General features: G+C 38.8%; 1 pseudogene; it reads right to left on the bottom strand.

Annotated features, from left to right (window-relative positions):
- Window positions 1-459: 459 nt before the first annotated feature.
- Window positions 460-15530, bottom strand: LOC144640645 (uncharacterized; annotated as a pseudogene).
- Between the last annotated feature and the right edge of the window lie 2600 nt (window positions 15531-18130).

Genomic DNA, 18130 nt, shown 5'->3' with positions numbered 1-18130 from the left:
TAAAAATGATCTGAATATTTCAATTCGCCCTTAACAAAGCGATAGTAAAAAAAGAAAATAAATATTACATATCGTAAATATTCCTCGCTCTATCTCATCTTAAGTTTTCTTCATCATGAAAAGTTATGACAAATTATTTTGACTAACCGTATGATCCGAAATAGTTGAGAAGTTGAATATATTACAGCGAGTGTTCAACCCATAGGATCCTAAGGGGATTACATTTTTTTTAAATGTTCCTGCGGCTAACCAAGACTACAACGTTAATTATTTTAAAGTAACAGTGGAGCGAAGGATAAAAAACTGTCAAAAGCTAAACGGATGGAAAAAAAAAAGAAATTGATGATCTTTGCGAATAATTTATGTCGGTGGTATTGAAACAAGTTTATACAATCGCGAAAAACTGATGCTTCGAAATCTAAACTGTTAATCCTACTCTGAGCCAACACGACAACTGCATTAAAGAAGAAGAAAAAATTCTTTATTTAAAAAGGGTAGCACATAAAAGTGACATTCACTTATAAACTTGATACAATACAGTAGAACCCCGGTAACACGAACTCGGATAACTCGAACAACCCCGCTAACTTGAACTAACTTCTATTTCAATTGGACCCAATTTTCAATCATTTTTACTCGGTTAAATCAAAAACCCCGTTAACTCCAGCTGTTTTTTGTTTCCCTTCAGAGTTCGAGTTACCAGGGTTCAACTGTATTATAATACGTTAACTAAATCAATTTTTAAACCAAAAAAAAGACCCAATGCAAATATGGCTGCCGTTAATTCTCGGCTCCTAGAAGGATTATTTGTCAACAAATTTAAATTTCTTTAACTTAAAGATCAATTCAAAGTAAATCAGTGTATGAAGTTTCGAGGCTATAGTTTTATCTAATGGGAAGTAATGGGAAGTTACAGGGACGATTATACGGCCAAAAACATGAAAACGAGGCTAGGCAGGCCATGGTGGCTTTTTCCATACAAATCTCTTAAAATTGAACGCGTCACAAATCTGCAGCCTTTTAACTAAAAACACTGAAACTTCTCAGTTTAGCATATTATTCCATATATTTTCAAGTGTCGCCATCAGCATTTTCAGAAACTTGACCAAACAAAAGAAATGAATGACAACCAATTTTGCATAAGGTCTAATAACCAACTCACTAACTGATATGTAATTTTATCAAAAGTAATTCCGTTATAACTAACTTTAACTTATCAAAAACGCACAATTCAAGTTAAAGCTATAATTTGAACAAAACGTTTCTTTTTGCCAGCAAATTTTCTGATTTTGTTTTCATAAACAATCAGTTTTTTTAACCAAGTTTGTTTAACTTGTCAACCAATCAGAGTTATCATGCTGGTAGTTTGTCGCCCAATTAGAGGCAAAACCATTCACACTTGACAGGGCTTACGCACGTTTAGCGCTTTAGTTGTATTCAGTTTGTGACATCAGAACCAGAGGTTTCCAAGAAACACCCCTTTTAACAGTTTAATATAAAAGCGGTTTAAGGCCCAGAAGCACTCAGTAGCATATTTCAGGGTCGTAACCAGATATATGGGATCAGGGATCACAGCCTCGGGATCGGGATTAAGTCATAGTATGTCATGGGATCTAGATCAGCCAATCAGATGGGATCAGAATGGAATCGGGGATCAAATGTTGCCACATTTTGGAGATCAGGAATCAAAATTTAGAGCTAAAATTTGGGATCAGCGATGAAAAAATATACCTGGTTACGACCCTGATATTTTTAGACTCGTGGCTGCCTCGGATACATCATACTAACTTAAGTAGTCTTCCGAGTAACAGTTGAGAAACAGATAACTGTTAAGTTAAAGCAGTGTTCACACGATCTTTCTGCAGGTATTCTCTCTGTGCGTTTTTGAACAGACCTCCGTTTGGTTGCTTGTTTTCCCATTTCAGACCAAGTGACATTCTTAGTTTACAGAATTGATCCGGTTTTGTCCATCCAAAATCACTCTTGAAAATTAAAAAAAAAACAAGAGTTCTCAACAATATCATTGTAAATGGTCTGAAATGCAGCAAAAAACCTCACAAGCAAATGAGGTCTATTGCTGAGACGACGCTGATTCGTATTTAATCAAGTAGCCTAAATAGGCGCGATCTAGCAGCTCTGAAGTTTCGGCGGCGTCTGAATGCTTTTCTTTTTCTCGGATACTCAAAGCTTTCCTCAAAGATTCCATGGCACCACTGAAGTCACCCATAGACATCTGCGCTTTACCAAGGCAGTGGTAGCTCATTGCTGTGTCCAGGTGGTCACCAAGAAGTTTTGATCTCATCGCTGACGCTCTCCCAAGGGACCTAACAGCTCTTTTAAAATCACGCATCTTAAAACATATGTTTCCAAAATTGTGAAGGCTTTTAGCTGTATCCACGTGTTCGACTAATACCTTCAATCTTATGTTCCTAGCTTCTTGACAAGCATCAAGAGCTTCCTTGTAGTTCCCCATTTTAAAGTTCACTCCACTTAGGAGTTGGAACGTAGAGGCGGTATCTTTATGGTCACCAAGAAATGTTTTAAATATATCGGCAGCGTTCTGAACATGTTCTCTTCCAGCCTGATACTCGCCCATCATAAGATACGCACATCCTGTTTGAGTGAAGCTTTCGGCTGTAAGGGTGTGATGACCTAAATGTTTCTTTCTAAGCTGTAAGCCCTGGAGATGTGCGTTAAGAGCTTCGCTCAACTCACCCTGCGCAAAATGGTTTAACCCAAGTCCTTCGTAAACAACAGCAGTGTCAGCGTGATCCTCAATCCCCAACAATTTCCTCAGCTTCAACGCACGTTGGAATGCCTTCTCAGACTCATTGTTCCGGTTCAATTTCAAATTCACAACTCCTAAATCAGATAGACATGATGCTTTGTCAACGGAATCGCCCACGTGCTCCTCTCTTAACTTTAGGGCCTGCTGACATAATTCCGCAATATCGGCTCGAGCTCCCATATCGCTATCAATATACCAATAGCAACAACCAAGTTGGCTGTAATTTGCTGCGATTTCGGCGAGGTCGACACCACAAATCCTTTCCATCGACTTAAGAGTAATTTTAATTTCTTCACAGATGACTCTGAAATCGTTAGTTTGACCAAAAGTACCGCCATTGAGATTTTCTTGAATTTCCAAACAGTGCTTAACGGAGTCGATAGTCTCTCTGATCATCTTGTTGTCGTGTGTTGCGTCCTTGTTTTCCTGTAAAAGTCGCCTTCTGATGTCTAAAGCTTTCTTTAAACAATAGAAAGCTGCCTCGTGATCGTTTAGTCCTTTCAGAGCTAAGCCGCGAAATAAGAAATTCTGAGCCTTGAATTCGTCAGTCCAGTTTCCTGGTGTCTTTTCAAATTTGTCAGTTATTATTTGATAGCCTTCCGCTGCTTCCTTGAAACAGCTCAAACCATATAGCACATAGCAACAAGCCTCTAGTATCAAAACATGGAGCATTCCTTTGCCAGATAATGGAAGAAAAACTTTGTACAGTCCAACAAAATGACGGGTCGTTAAAGATAGTTCAGTTTTCGCCTGCTTTCCAAACTGCAGCTCCCTGTAAAGCAAATAATATTTTAGCCATAACTACAAAAAAGGGAACATCTTTCTCGACAATACGGACTAAATCTGTCGGTTCATCAGCTAAAGAGCTGTCTTGTAAGAAGACATAGCGAACCACAGGACTCAACGATGTAGACTTACTCTCGTTGCAACACAAAGTGTCAAACTTAGATGCGTTTTCCTTGTCACGTTTATTTCTGTAACAGACTGCAAGTGCATGACAGGTAAGTACCTTAAGAACTTTTTCGTCGCAATTACTACCATTCAGACGATCTGCAGAAGTTCTAAGAGACGATATGCCGCCGTCCAGTTTTCCACATTGCAGCTGGTGGATGCCAAGATAGCATAAACGCTTCGCTGAAAAGTTATCAGTAGAATCACGAATACCAGCTATCAAGGACTCGTCCCAGCTTTGACGGTTTTCCTCAAACCATCCCAAGAAGCCAAACGACTTGGCGGCAAGCAAATTACATTCATCGTCGTGACGTTGCCTTTTCTTTGCTTCTTCTACTGCGGTGCAGTAAACCCTGTCGAATAACTCCTTTTCATCGGACAGTACAAAATCAAAAAATAACTCGGCCTTTGACAATACTTCTACAACTTTGGGGTAAAGTGCGTCCACCTTTGCTCCATTTAAAAGGGACAACAGAATGCTCTCCCGCTGACCATAAAAATCTTGAACTGCTCTATCAGAATAACCTGTTAGAAATTTTTCATTAGCCTCACCAAAACTAGTGATCTGATAGTCGTAGAAACGAAGTTGTGCTGCATGAAACATGGCTTGAATTGTCTGGTTAGCTATTCTTCTTTCGTCAATGAAGGATCGCAAAAGTGAATGAATTGTGAAGGATTCAACGTCTTCACTACAATCTATTAAAGATTTTCGTTTCAGCGATCTGATAACTTTCTTGGTCGGTCGAACTGTCTTCAAATCCAAAACAGCCGTAGCCTCCTCCACTCCAAAGCTGCTAGGAAAAACAGCCAGTGACACAAACGCATCTCTCTCCTGGGAAGTAAGTCTTTCAAATGATTTGTTGATTATGGTCTTCAGTCGAGCATCATCGGAAAAATGTTCATTGTCCAAAACTTCAACAAGAGGTGAAACCTCTAGTTCTTCAAAGAGCTCAGTAAGTGAAACATTTTCTTCCATCATGAAGCTACACATCAATCGCATTGCTAAAGGAACTTGTCCACATAACTTTACTATGGAACTGCAGTCATCGTCTGAGACATCTGGCAATTGGGACTTTACTAAGCTGCCAGAGGATACTCCATCCAGTACACCAACTCTTTCTTGATGGATGGAAAGCTTATGGCTCAGATAGTCTAGAGATTCACGAGTTGTGAGAAGAAGCTTGATTTGACTGCATTGGTCAAGAATCTCCTTCGTGAATCCGAGCACGTCTTCTTTTAGTTTGGAATCTCCAGATTCCAGTAAGTCGTCAGCATTATCCAAAATGAGGACAAACGGATTCTTCAGTTGTTGTAAACTTTGGATGAGCCAATCAGAGGGTGAAACATAAAACGCCTGTTTAGCGTCTGTAAATATACTTAAAAGCTTTGACACTAGATCGTCTTTACTTTTCATTCCGCGAAGGGAGGTAAAGTAGACTGGAATCTTCATCTCTTTCAAGTGATGGGCTACTTTAACAGCCACTGACGTCTTTCCAAATCCCGGTGGACCCCAGACATCAACCAGTCGAGTGTCTCCATTTGTTAAATGATTAAAGACTGCTAGGCACTCTTCCTGGCGGCCAACAAAGTGCGGTATTTTCTGTGGTATGCACGAGACGGGAACTGATGGACCTTAAGTAAAAGCAAATAGGTTAAATGATGCCGTATGACCGACAGCTCTATGACAGAATACTTGTCGATCTTGCAACTTGCCTGTCACGGAAGCGTTGGGTTCCAAGCTCTGTTCAAGAAATATTACCTATTGTAATCACCACGGAATTAGATTGTCTTCCGACCTAACGATTCTTAAACACTTAGCTTGGGAACAGACTCCCAAGTGGGGTGAAAAAAACAAAAACAAATATGCAAGTGAAGCTTGCCGAGCGGGAGCTATGGGGGAGAACAGGGCGTGGCGAGGCCACGCTCAGCTCGCTTCGCTCAGCAATCACACCCTGCAGCTCCAATCAGGAGCCTGTTCGCAGGCTATAAACACTTTGATAACAACACAACACAATGACAGCATTCTACGCTGGACTGCGATGCGGCCCGTGGTTTCTAGCTAACTTCACCCCTCAACAAACATCAAATTCTATAGAACCCGAGAGCGAGCAGTGTAATTGTGAAAGCATATTCCATTGGCTTATTTATGAGACATGGAGCACACATACACAAGACTACTTCACCCAGACTACAAATTAAAAGGTAAGGGCAAGGTAAAGTCTGCGTTTGAGCCTAGTGGCCCATGATCAGGCCGGAGCTTATCCTGGTTTCAATAGCATGAAGTGACTAGGAGTATTTCTACTCTCCTGTGGATGGGATTTTAGTCCATCCACAGATGATCAAAGCATACTATAAGAGTTTGTATGGATTTTAAATTGAACATCTTAATAAGCGTTTGTATGGATTCGAAAATACATTAAAAATATCTCATCTTTCCTTTGGAAAGCATCAATAAGGCTTAAAACTTTTAAACAATTTTAAACAATTTTAAATCCATACAAACTCTTATAGTACGCTCAGTTGGTCACCTGTGGTCCATCACAGGGTTACTCTTGGGATTCAACTCAACACCTGGGTGGAGAGAGGCACTATGAGAGTAAAGTGTCTTGCCCAAGAACACAACACAGAAACCCAGCCAGGGCTTGAACCCAGACTGCCCGATCCGGAGTCCAGCACACTAACCGTTAGGCCACTGCGCCTCCCACCCACACCACAAATTTAAGCTTACCTTTTAAGTTTTCCTCTTGTATTGCTCTCTTTATGTCTTCCTTTAATTCCTGCACTACTGACCCGACATCTTCCACTTGTTTCTTTACATCTGTTACGTCACTTTTCACATCTTTCACGTCAGACCCGACATCTTTCACTTGTGTCTTCACATCTGTTACATCACTTTTCACATCTTTCACGCCAGCCCCGACATCTTCCACTTGTGTCTTCACAACTGTCACGTCACTTTTCACATCTTTCACGTCAGACCCGATATCTTCCACTTGAGTCTTCACAACTGTAACGTCACTTTTCACATCTTTCACGTCAGACCCGACATCTTCCACTTGTGTCTTCACAACTGTCACGTCACTTTTTACATCTTTCACGTCAGACCCAACATCTTCCACTCGTGACTCGATATTAATAAGATGATCATCGATCTGTTTAAATTTCACGGCAGCATCTTTTTCCCTCTTTAACTCGTCCTCCACTTGTTGAAGCCTTGCTGTGGGAAAGTCTTCTTCGCCCAGCTTTCCAATGTCATCAATCCTTGTGGTGTCTTGTCCAAGTGCAATGAAGGCATCCTTTGCCAACAATATATAACGATCAAAGGTAGCCTTGTCGATCTTTTGGGTGCTGATTTGGTGGCAAAGCGTATTTCGCAGCAAGCGAAGCTGATCAAACGCTAAGGCAAACGTCTCAGCTGTGTTGCCAGTGGGGCTGACAACAGTGGGGTGAAATGTCCCAGTTGATAAACCATGTGGTCTCACATAGAGCCTGTCCAACGTGCTAAAACCTCCAGTCCCATCTGGCATGGCAAAAGTTTGAGCAAAGAGAGTGGCTTTGAACAAAGCTGTACAGTCCCACTCCTTATAAGATTTGTTCAGAGTTGGTACTTTCTTGACACCACCTTCTTTTGCAAGGAACATGTTTAGAACTGTTTCAGAGTTGTCCCATTTTGGGACGCCAGGTGGGGTAGCGACACGGGTGTCCCACATGAAGACAAAGGCTTCACGCAAGACGTCTGGGAACTCATCTATAACAACAGTAGAAAACTTGAAAAAGTTCAGTTGTTCAGGAGAAAATGTCATTGTCGGGCATTCAAATGTCTGCAAGATCCTTCAATAACATTGGTAGCACGGTAAAATCCGAGTAGTCCTTTTTGAAAAAGTCTAGCTGGACCAAACGTCAGACCATCTGCAAAGAAAATAGTGTTTTTCAAAATTTACTACAGCGGCAAACTACAAAGTGATGCTCGAATAGGGTGACCCTTGCTATTGGATGTGGTGATCACGTGATTTTGAGTGTAATTTGGGAGGATTGTTGTTGTAAGTAGTATATAAGTATAAGTCGTGTATTGTAAGAAAGCGTTTCTTTAGTAAAGTAACATTTGTTTTTGTGCGCTATAAAATAAAATTATTTTTAAATGATTAAGGAAAACGATTAAACAAAGAAAATTGTAACCACGATGAATTTAGGGAGCAGTCATTAATTATTTGGGGGAGGGGCGGCAAATTTGAGGGGAGGGCTAAGAATTTTTGTGCTCCACTTTGGGGAGGGCCAAATGTTTTTGGACCCACGATAATATTTTAGGCTACTTCAATCCACCATCCATCTCCTTCTTGGTAATGCCCTTAACCAGCAAACAGCGCGTGTATTTATCAAGCTGAATCTTTTCTATCTTGAAATTGACTCATTGTGGAAATTTCTGGAGTGAGCCATGCGCTTCAAAATATGACTAGAATGGTTGACTTTCAACGTACAGTTTTTGTAATCAGACTCCACAGAACAACTTTTTAACCATTCATGCTGCAAGTTCCCTGCGCAGGGGCGTAGCTAGGATGTTTCAAAGGGGGGGGGGGGTTCACATTCACTATGTTACACCCAGGGTACTTAACAGATTGTCTGTCACATCGACATCCAGAAGCGACATCTTTTGTATGAGCAGTCAGAGTCAGGGTTTTCGATAACATTTTAAAGAACAGTCCTCACATGTTTAACTGGTGGACAACATGAGTGCTGGAGGCACAAACTTCTAGGGGGGGGCATGCTCCTCCGGAAATTTTTTTGGTTGGAATCTCAAATATGAAAGATGCGTTTCTTAAGTCCAGTCCAAGTGGGATTAACTCCATCTTTGATCAACAAATGCGAAATCGGGCAATTTTTACGCTTCCGAAAATAATTATTTTGTGTATGAACTACCGGACGTTACATGTCAAACAGCCAGACGGCGGCATGGGCAAAACGAAACCTGGAAGTAGTGAAAATGGGAAGGGGGGGGGGCAAGCCTGCAAAATAGCTGCATAAATTAAGTATCTAGAACTGGTAAAGAAAGATTTAATACATTGATGCCATGTCTGATCTTAAGATTCGCGCGTTTTTGGCCAACGTTTGTATATATTTCCAAAATAAATATTCCACAAAGGGGGGGGGAAGGGTTCACGGGCACCCCAGGACCCCCCTTGGCTACCCCCCCCCCCCGAGGAACATTTCTTAACCTTGCTGCTTTGACTATTTTACCAGCAAGCTATCAATAGGCAATACAATACAATACCATACAATACAATACAATGTTTAATGTGGTCATTACACTTATAAGCTATGGTTTCGATGCATCCTGCAGATATGGTTAGCAAAATCTGCGGGAACACACCAGCCAGTTTACAGGTAAGCCACAATGAAAATAAAACAGAAATAAAATAAAATAAAATTCTTCAAAGCTTTAAATATATGCGACGCATTTCTTGATTAAAAATTTCTAGATTAAAAATTTGTTTAAAAAAGAGTGAGCGAAAAGTTAAAGGCAATAAAAGCTTAATAATTTCTAGCTATCCGTTGGTGCTCAATTGGCTTATAGAGTAGTGACTTGTTAAATGGTCAAAGAGGCTTTACACGTTTCATCACGGTTCTTTTTCATTGGTATAAATTGATTAATGAAAAAAAATGTTTAACATTCGTAGATGCATTTCTAGTCATTTCAGAAGACTTAAAATAAAAATTTTCCTTGGGACCCCCTAGCCTTGTTTGTGTTAAGCATCAACAGCTGTTTGGTTCAGGCTTCTCAAGCCTCGTGCATTGAGCATGAGACTCGCGCAATCAGTTGCAAACTCACACTGAAACGATTATTTATTGTATGATATTATTTTGATTCAAACACCCATTTTGAGCATATCTATTTATTTCATGGCAAGTTATCAATAATCGCCTTAATAGAGCCGGTCATAAAGTACACGGGGTGGGCTATGATTTTTTTCTTTTCAAGTACTGATTATCAGTGGCCCACCCCCCAATTATTTGACAAAATTGTGGCGCAGAAAAACCTAGTGGCCCATCCCCACCCCCCCAACCAAAATCAGTAATGTAGATAGGAACATAGGGAAAAAAAATTAAATTTTTCGAGATCAAAAGTTTGAAACATTTCGGTGTTACAATCCCAAATAGCCAATCCCAATCCCAAATAGCTCGATCGGACAGCTGAAAAAGTTAAATCAAAGGCTCTATGAGCAAAGTCGTGAATGTGGCATATTATAAACTGATAGCCCAGAATTAGCCAAAATAAATTTTAAATGTCTGCTGACAAACGACAATTTTTGTAATTGTCTATGAAATCTGTTAAACGTACGTCATAGTTGAGTCATGTTTAAAATTCTAGCTGGTAAGTGATAAATAACCCCTGAGAGAGACACGTATAGTGGTAACAAGATATGAGGTACCTTAAGATGCTGCGAAGCTGGTAATGGAAAGAAGCTAGGGAATTTTTTTTTCACCAAGCTGTTTCACATTTGCTAAAGGGTTCTTTAATTAATAACCAGGTAACTCAGCCATTTTATACAGGACAGTGGTATTATTCGACACACATTAAAGAATGGCAGACATTAAAGAATGGCAGACACTGTGACAGAAGGCAAATAATTAAAAGAAACTAACAGATGCCTCATACATGTGACTTCTAATAATTGAAATTGGCAGGAAACAGTAAAGTCAACATAATTTATTATCAATTTAGAGGCCTGATACATGTAACAAATGAAAACTGCTGCTTATTTCCTTTTCTGGTATCTTTACTTGCAACCAAAAAGTCTTTACCCCTTTACATTCCACAAAAATCATCAATGCATTTTAATCAGCCTTATTAATTCGTTTTTAAATAATCTCTATACATTGCCAGCCATCCTGCATAGATTTGGTTGCCATGTTGGATTAAAGGATCTGAACCTTAAAGCTTGTTTATCTTTTACTCTTTGTTTTTCAGCAGTCAATAACAATAACTTCCAAATATTTTATTTTTCAAGCTGTACAACTGGTCTGCTAAAAGTCAATTTATAGAGAGCAATATTCACTGTTTGTGAAATGAGAGTAAATTTGAAATAAAATTCTTTTTCTGATCATGTGTTTCATACAAGTTACTGCAGGATGTTCATTCCAGCCCACACCTCTTGACAGCCTAGCCTCATGCAGAGTTCAGTGATGTGCTGTATTGCAGGATATTGTTTTGGCGAATCTGTAAATTAATTCAAAATTCTATGTGCCTTGTTAAAATAAATCTGTAGCACAACACATACAGAAATCGACCTTAAGGTTACTATTGTTATATTAGTGGCTATTACATTTTAGCGATTTTAGTGAGTTGGGCGAAAATCGCTAAATTTAGTACTTGCTAAAACTTGTCTTGGTCAAATTTCAAGTACCTCCCCGGTACCCACTTCCTACCCTAATGGAACACAAAAATGGATACTGGTAACTTTGTTCTTTTAGGCAATGCAATTTATGTTCATTCAATGTCAAGATACGGTAGTTTTTTTCTTTTACTGAACATCTATTTTCATCTTAGCCATATGTTCATCACCGGCCAGTAAAAGCTGGTTTACACGATATAACTATTTTTTGAATTTTTTGGAAAATCCCTATATTAAATAGTCGCTAAATCTTGCTCAGAAAAAATCGCTAAAATTAATAGCCGCTAACAATAGTACTCTCACCCTTTGAATTAAATTTCTTTGAATGTCTACCCCATAGCACTCAGTGGATGTTGACAAAGCAAAAAATTACCTGAGTGCAATGATACACCCCTGGAGAACTACAATTACCACAGTTGAACTAATATGTCCCTTTTTTGACAGACCATGTGTATGAAGAAAAAATAATTGTAAGGGACTGATGCATAATACTGTGTTTACAAATGTAGTTTTGCCTTTCAAAAACAGAGCAAATTTATCATTCACATAAGGCTTGCTACCTAAATTATGAGCTACGAATGCCAGAGGAAATTTTGATTTAAGTTTAAGTCACGAGATAGATGTACTTGGGAACTTCGTTAAGGAAAGTGTGACAACGAATAGAAAATATTACTAGATACAAAAACTTGACGAACGTGCAAATGAATGATCGACCGAAAGACAAAGCAAGCCAACTATAGATGTCTCTAATTGTTTCGAAACGCATCAGTTTAATCTTGCTGAGTGAGACTAATTTGTAGCGGAAAATACAGCCTTATTTAGGGTGATTTATTACTTACCAACTATTTGATTGCATTTCAATGAAAGATAATTTCATATCCGCGGACTTTCAAAATAAGCTACTGATCGGCGTGCAAGTTTCTTGCTTCCTTGGCCATCCTTTCCGTTGCATTGTGTGTAAATGTGGATTCGAACACTGGCCTCGCTAGAAAAATTCCTTCCAGAAAGGAAAAAAATATTCGTATTCTCCTGATGTACATCCACAAGTTCGCTTTACAACTCGGGAAACCAGCCCTTGTGCACGTTCATCCGCCATTTTGAACTTAATTTAAACTTAATATAAAGTTGCCAGGTTACCAAGGGAGTTTACACAAATTTAATTGAATTTCTCCAGCAGACCGCAATAAGTCGTTCTTTGCATTCACGACTTAAAAAGGAATATAAATAGCTTTTCTGAAAGCGCCATCATATTGCTACTCAGAATCGCAGAAAAGTGATCAAAGTGCATTTTTTTCCTTACCCACCCTTTTTGACATGTTGAAAAACAGTGACCCACACCCAATTATTCATAGCCCCCCCCCCCACCCAACCTGTACTTTATGACCAGTCCCTTAGCAACACACTATTTTGCAATTTTTTTTCTATTTTACCTGCTTCGAATAGCTCGGACAGCTGAAAAAGTTAAAACAGGAATGCAAGTAGCTTTTCTGAATGTGCCATCATATTGCTACTCAGAATGGCAGCAAAGTGATCTAAGAGGATAAAAAATTGAAAATTTTCTGGGGGAGAATGCCCCCAGACCCCTCCTGAGGGCACACAACTTCCCTAAGAACAAGTGAACTACTTTCAATGGTTTTCACCTTACTGTGTTTATTATTTTATGTGCTCATTCAAAGGACAGAGGTTTGGGGGGGGGAGGGGGGATTTTTTGGTCTGATTTGGGGTGGGTTGTAAATTTCTGGGCACCAATTTGGGAGAGGGTTGCAATTTTTGAGACCACTTTTTCAACAACTTAACAGCCCTCCCCCCTCCCCCCAAGTAATTAATGAGCACTCCCTTAATTAACATAGATTTCTCCAATTTTATTCCTCTGCTTTTTATGGACCAATCATAAAGTACAGGGGAACATTGGCTTACATAGGGAACATTGGCTTACCACTTCAGTCAGAATCTCCAAAAAATCTTCGAGATCGAAAGTTTGAAACATGTCGGTGTCCGAATCCCTGAAATGCTATTTTAGGGCATTCGATTTTGATTAAAAAAAATACATCATACACTCGAAACATTTTCAGACAGCTTGAATTTGGTCAGACCATTCTCGTACCTTGAGTCTTCGTTCCTTCTCTGGTCAAAGGGAACGAAGACCCCAGGTACAAAGATGTGGTCACTCCACTGCGTAGTGTAAGACCATGGAGATGAATGGTTCGATTCCTGTCGGGGACTCTGATATTCTCTTTTTGGGGACTGATATCATCATAAAGTACAAGGGGGTGGGCTATGATTTTTTTCATTTTAAATACTGATTTTCAGTGGCTCACCCCCGAATTATTTGACAAAATTGGGGCAGCCCACCTCTGGAGTGGCACAGAAAAACCTATTGCTTCCCCCTCCCCCGAGATCAAAAGTTTGAATCACGTCAGTGTTAGAATCCTGAAGTGCTATTTTAGAAATTCTGGTAGAATTTTTGTACTTTTTTAGATGTACATAGTCTCTGCAGTTTAAAGGGATTTACTAATAGTTGGTGGTTTTGAGTTAATTATGTTTGTACAAGGCAAAGTCAGGAGCCCATAACAACGTAGAGGGGTCCGGGGGATGTTCCCCCAGGAAAATTTAGATTTTTAGAAACCCAAAAATACTATTTTAGGCATTTTGGTAGAATATTTGTACCATTGAAGATGTAGTCTCTGCAGCTAAGAGAGATAACAATAGTTGGTGGTTTTTGAGTTTATGATGTTTGGAACATGGAAATTAGGGGGTCTGGAGGAATGTTCCCCCGGGAAAATTAATATTTTTAGCACATCCGAAACGCTGTTTAAGGCATCCTTATAAAATGTTTGCACTTTATTGTTGCTGTTTCATGAATATTTTACAATGACCCACCCCTTATGCAGTGCATTATTTTTCCTGACCCACCCTTTTTGACATGTTGAAAAATAGTGGTCCACCTCTTATTATTCATAGACCCATACTCCCACTCGGCCAACTCTTAGGCCATGCTTTGAATCACACATATGATTCTACTAAAGCTTTTACAAAAATTTTACTTTCCAGGTCGCCCACTACCTCTTGGAAGGAGTTAATTCATTGGTTCTTAAAACAATAGATAACAGGTAACAACAATGCCCCTAGCCCTGAATAACAATAGAGGTAGTGTTTACAGCGGGTGAATGAAAATAGATGTTCCAGAGAGGTAGTGTCTTACTGTACTTTCCACGAGCTGTGCTACTTAATCATTCACCTATTTAACATTTCTGCGCTCTATTTTATAGCAGGAAATGTACATTTTTGTGGCATTCAAGTGTTTGAATTAGAGCGTCTGTACAGAATATTCACATTGTAAAACCGTAATTGTTTTGACATCTTCAAGCTATTTTTGTTAATACAAAGCTTACGTCATTCACACAACTATCTCTTCGCTGGGCCGGCCAGACCATGGGTCACGCAATGTTCATAATCTATAAATCTCTTACCAATAGAAACTTTACGAACATTTTGATCTTTACTTAGCTTGATTAGAGTTAGCTATACTATTTTTAATAATCTTGAACTGTTGAAACGACGTCAGTCTTTGATTTATCAGAAATCTAAACGGCAACAACGTAAGCTGCGGATTATGTGACTCGCGTGACAATTGAACAATTGCGGTGCTAACAAATCGCGTGACGTTTTTGGTGAATTTTTATATGAGCACAATTGCGGTAATTTGTTTGGAAGCGCGTTTAAAACTTCTAAGAAGTTCTTGTTTTATTGCGATTTACTTTGCTCTTCGTGATTGATGGTTCCATTACGTTCTGGAAACTTCGAGCTTGAGAGGGATTTCCCCGAATGAAAGCGAAAGCGGAAGAGAAACTTAACATTTTGACGTGAAATTGCTGAGAAATCTGTGAGTTTTAGGAACACAAGCCCTGCAAAATAAAGTTGCTTTACCTTCCTTCAGTATTTCTTTAAAAATCGCAGAATGGGTAATAGTACTACAATTGAGTTTCACACTGAAACATAATTATGTAAACATTTGATATCTGGGAAATATTGAGCAATCGGATGCAAAGCGAAGAACAGGCGATTCGCAAAGATTCCGGAGCGCCTGGTTTAAAAAGCCGTTCTGTCTTCATTGTCTGCATTTTCTTATGTTTAATAATTATGATAACTCTTGTTCATCAAAGAATAAGCGAACAAAATAAACAGAACGAAGAAAATTATTCAGCGAAACCTAAACCTGCTCAACAGGTACCGGACATTAGTCTATTTCAACACGTACGTTCTGGCTCATCTAGCGTCTTTTATAATGTTGTATAATTGTAAATGAATAAGCTTTAATTCGGAAGCAGCATTCCAAAGAAGAGAGACTACAAAATAGACTAATCGTGCTTTACTTACCAATGTATTTTGTAGCTTCCTCCTTCAGTTAATTTTGTCGCTGCTGCCTCGTCCCCAGGCGCCGATTGGCCGGACGTTGAGGCGGTAAGGCGGGAAGACAGGGAGCGCGGGGGTTGGTGGTTAGGGAGCGAGCCGCGGAGCGCCTGGCAGATCTTGCATTCAATATGGCGGACCAAAATATCATCAACCCTTAAAAGTGTATTCAAAACAGCGAAAGAGCCGTCTATTTAGCATTTTTACAGCACAGAGTGCCTTGGGCACATTTTTCCTGAAAAATATTATTTTATTAAGAAGACGGACCTGACCACCATTTTCGCACGCTACATCACGTCCCAGCTCAGCTTGAGAAGAGCCAGGAAGAGCATAGGAGGCAGTCTGTGAAGTTAAAAAAGCTTTAAATCCTTTACGGCAAAAAGACGTTGAAATGTCTAATGACATTTTCCGATCTCCAAGACAGACAGGTACTCAATTCCGTTTATCGAAGTTGTCTTGTAAATCCGAGTGTAAATGACAAGAAAATCAGTTATCCTTTCCATGCATTATTGTTTCGTGTAGAATTTTTTTCGTAGAACCTGAGAGTTAGTTACCTTTTATTTATTAAATGTACGCACATTTAAAAACTCCTCAGCCATAGGCGACAAAGACAGTGCAACAACAGTATGAATACATCAATACAATTCATCTGTCTAAAATGTAAATTATCTGCTTATCAGTAATCAAGCACAACCTTTGATAGTTGTTTTTTTTTTAATTGAAAATAAAAATTACATTAAAAATGTTTGATATATATAACTGTATTTTTTCAATGCATTTTTTTTTTGATTGCCATTAGGTGACTTTTTTCCCATTAAACCACAATTTATTAAGGATAAATACACATTTTTTTTTTTGTCAAGCACTGTGGCAGTGAGTCTTATTTAGGGGCAGGTGCAGAGAGCATTTCTGTTGACTGTGACACTTTTCATGGAGTTTTGAGAATGGTTCATGTGCAGTATATGATTTAAGATCATCTTGAAATCTTGCTTTGTAAAAATGGGAAGATAATTTACATATATACATATGTCCAAGGCCCACCATCATTCTATTATAACCCCTCTGAATTATTTATCACTCTCCTATACTTCTTTAAAAATTTAAAATAGTACATGAATTTGTAAAATTCTTAATTTTTTCAGCCACTGAAAAAAATGTTCACTTTGTGCTTGCAAATTTGGTGTCTAAAGGCCTTTGTTATGCTCCCACTGACTTAATACTAATTACTGTGATTGATATGGTGAATAATTTTATTATTATTTATCAACAAATGTTTCAAAAGGAGCTGAGGTGAACTGTACACCGAGAGTTGGAGAAGGAAGAGGGCTAGTAAATCACTTTCGAAATTCAATCAAGCTAATTTTCAGGAGAAGGTTCACTATTATGTCTAGATCATAATCAGATGAATGGCACCACCAAGAAATTGTCGTACAAACAGTAATCCTCAGATTATCCCATGCACAACTTATTTGAATTCATGTTCTGTTAAGGCCATGCAGGTAAAACCCTCCTGGCTAGGGAACTTTTGCAAGTTGAAGGGAAATGTCTGAATGGTTTTGCAAAATCAGTACTACTAGAATCGATACTAGAAATATTTTTAAAAACAATTTATTAAAGACATTTGACAATCAAATGTATCTTAAATGTAAAAAGTAATTCTTCTCTCTTTAGACAGCTGTTGTCATGGGTATAAAGCAGCACGGTAGGCAAAGTATACAACATTTAAAATGCTTTAATTGTATTTCAAGACTGCTAGAGGCAGTGGGCTTTTAGCAAACTGGGGAAAAATTGGCAACTCCAGGTTTGTAGAGGTGTGGTGATTGCTTCTTCAAATACAAATGTTGCACATTATTTTATAATTAATCAAATTGAATATGGTTAGCCAGGAGTTGCCATGTTCACATGAAATGCATTAAAGAGTCAGTAACAAATCCTTTGATGTGAAATTGCATGCCATCTCAATTTATTTTCCTACACTGTCTCACCCATAAACTCTTGGGCTCACAAAAATGACTTAAGTTTTGCTGTCTGTCATACCAGTGTTTTGTTACCCTTAGGAATAAAGATTTGCCACACATTCTCTAAAAACACCTACTGAAAAACACTCCCTATAACACTACAACTAGAAAAAATTATTTTGTTATTTTTGTTACTTAGCTGCACAAGTTTGTCAAAGTCTTATCCTGCTTAAATCCTCTACAAGAGTGACCAAAACCTTGTTTCTCCTTACAGTATCAATGCATTATCAAGCAGTTCAGTGATGAGAAACACACAAATTAATCAGCGGGGAGTAATTTCGATACACAGTAGGATCTGCCTCCTCTGGTCATTAACACATTAAGTGCTGAAATTAACAGAACTACACAAAGTTGAAAGTTCAAGAATTGTACTTTATGTCGAGAAAGGTAAATTATGAGGTTAACCTAGCTAAAATAAAATATTAGCACACATTATAATTGTTTACGTGCCATGTTCTCATAAGATCTCCTTAGTTGGACAGCATTAATTTGATAAAACACTTGTGAGCACTTGAACGGTTCTCTCTGGAGTGCTGCTTATAGACTTTATAGTTAAAGTTTAACGGCCAAGAGGT

Source organism: Oculina patagonica, unplaced genomic scaffold (assembly GCF_052425735.1).
Source record: "Oculina patagonica isolate OP01 unplaced genomic scaffold, crgOcupat unplaced4, whole genome shotgun sequence".
In the NCBI taxonomy this organism is placed as follows: domain Eukaryota; kingdom Metazoa; phylum Cnidaria; class Anthozoa; order Scleractinia; family Oculinidae; genus Oculina; species Oculina patagonica.
The sequence above is the reverse complement of the archived record's forward strand: the minus strand, read 5'-3'. Positions and strand labels throughout refer to the sequence as shown.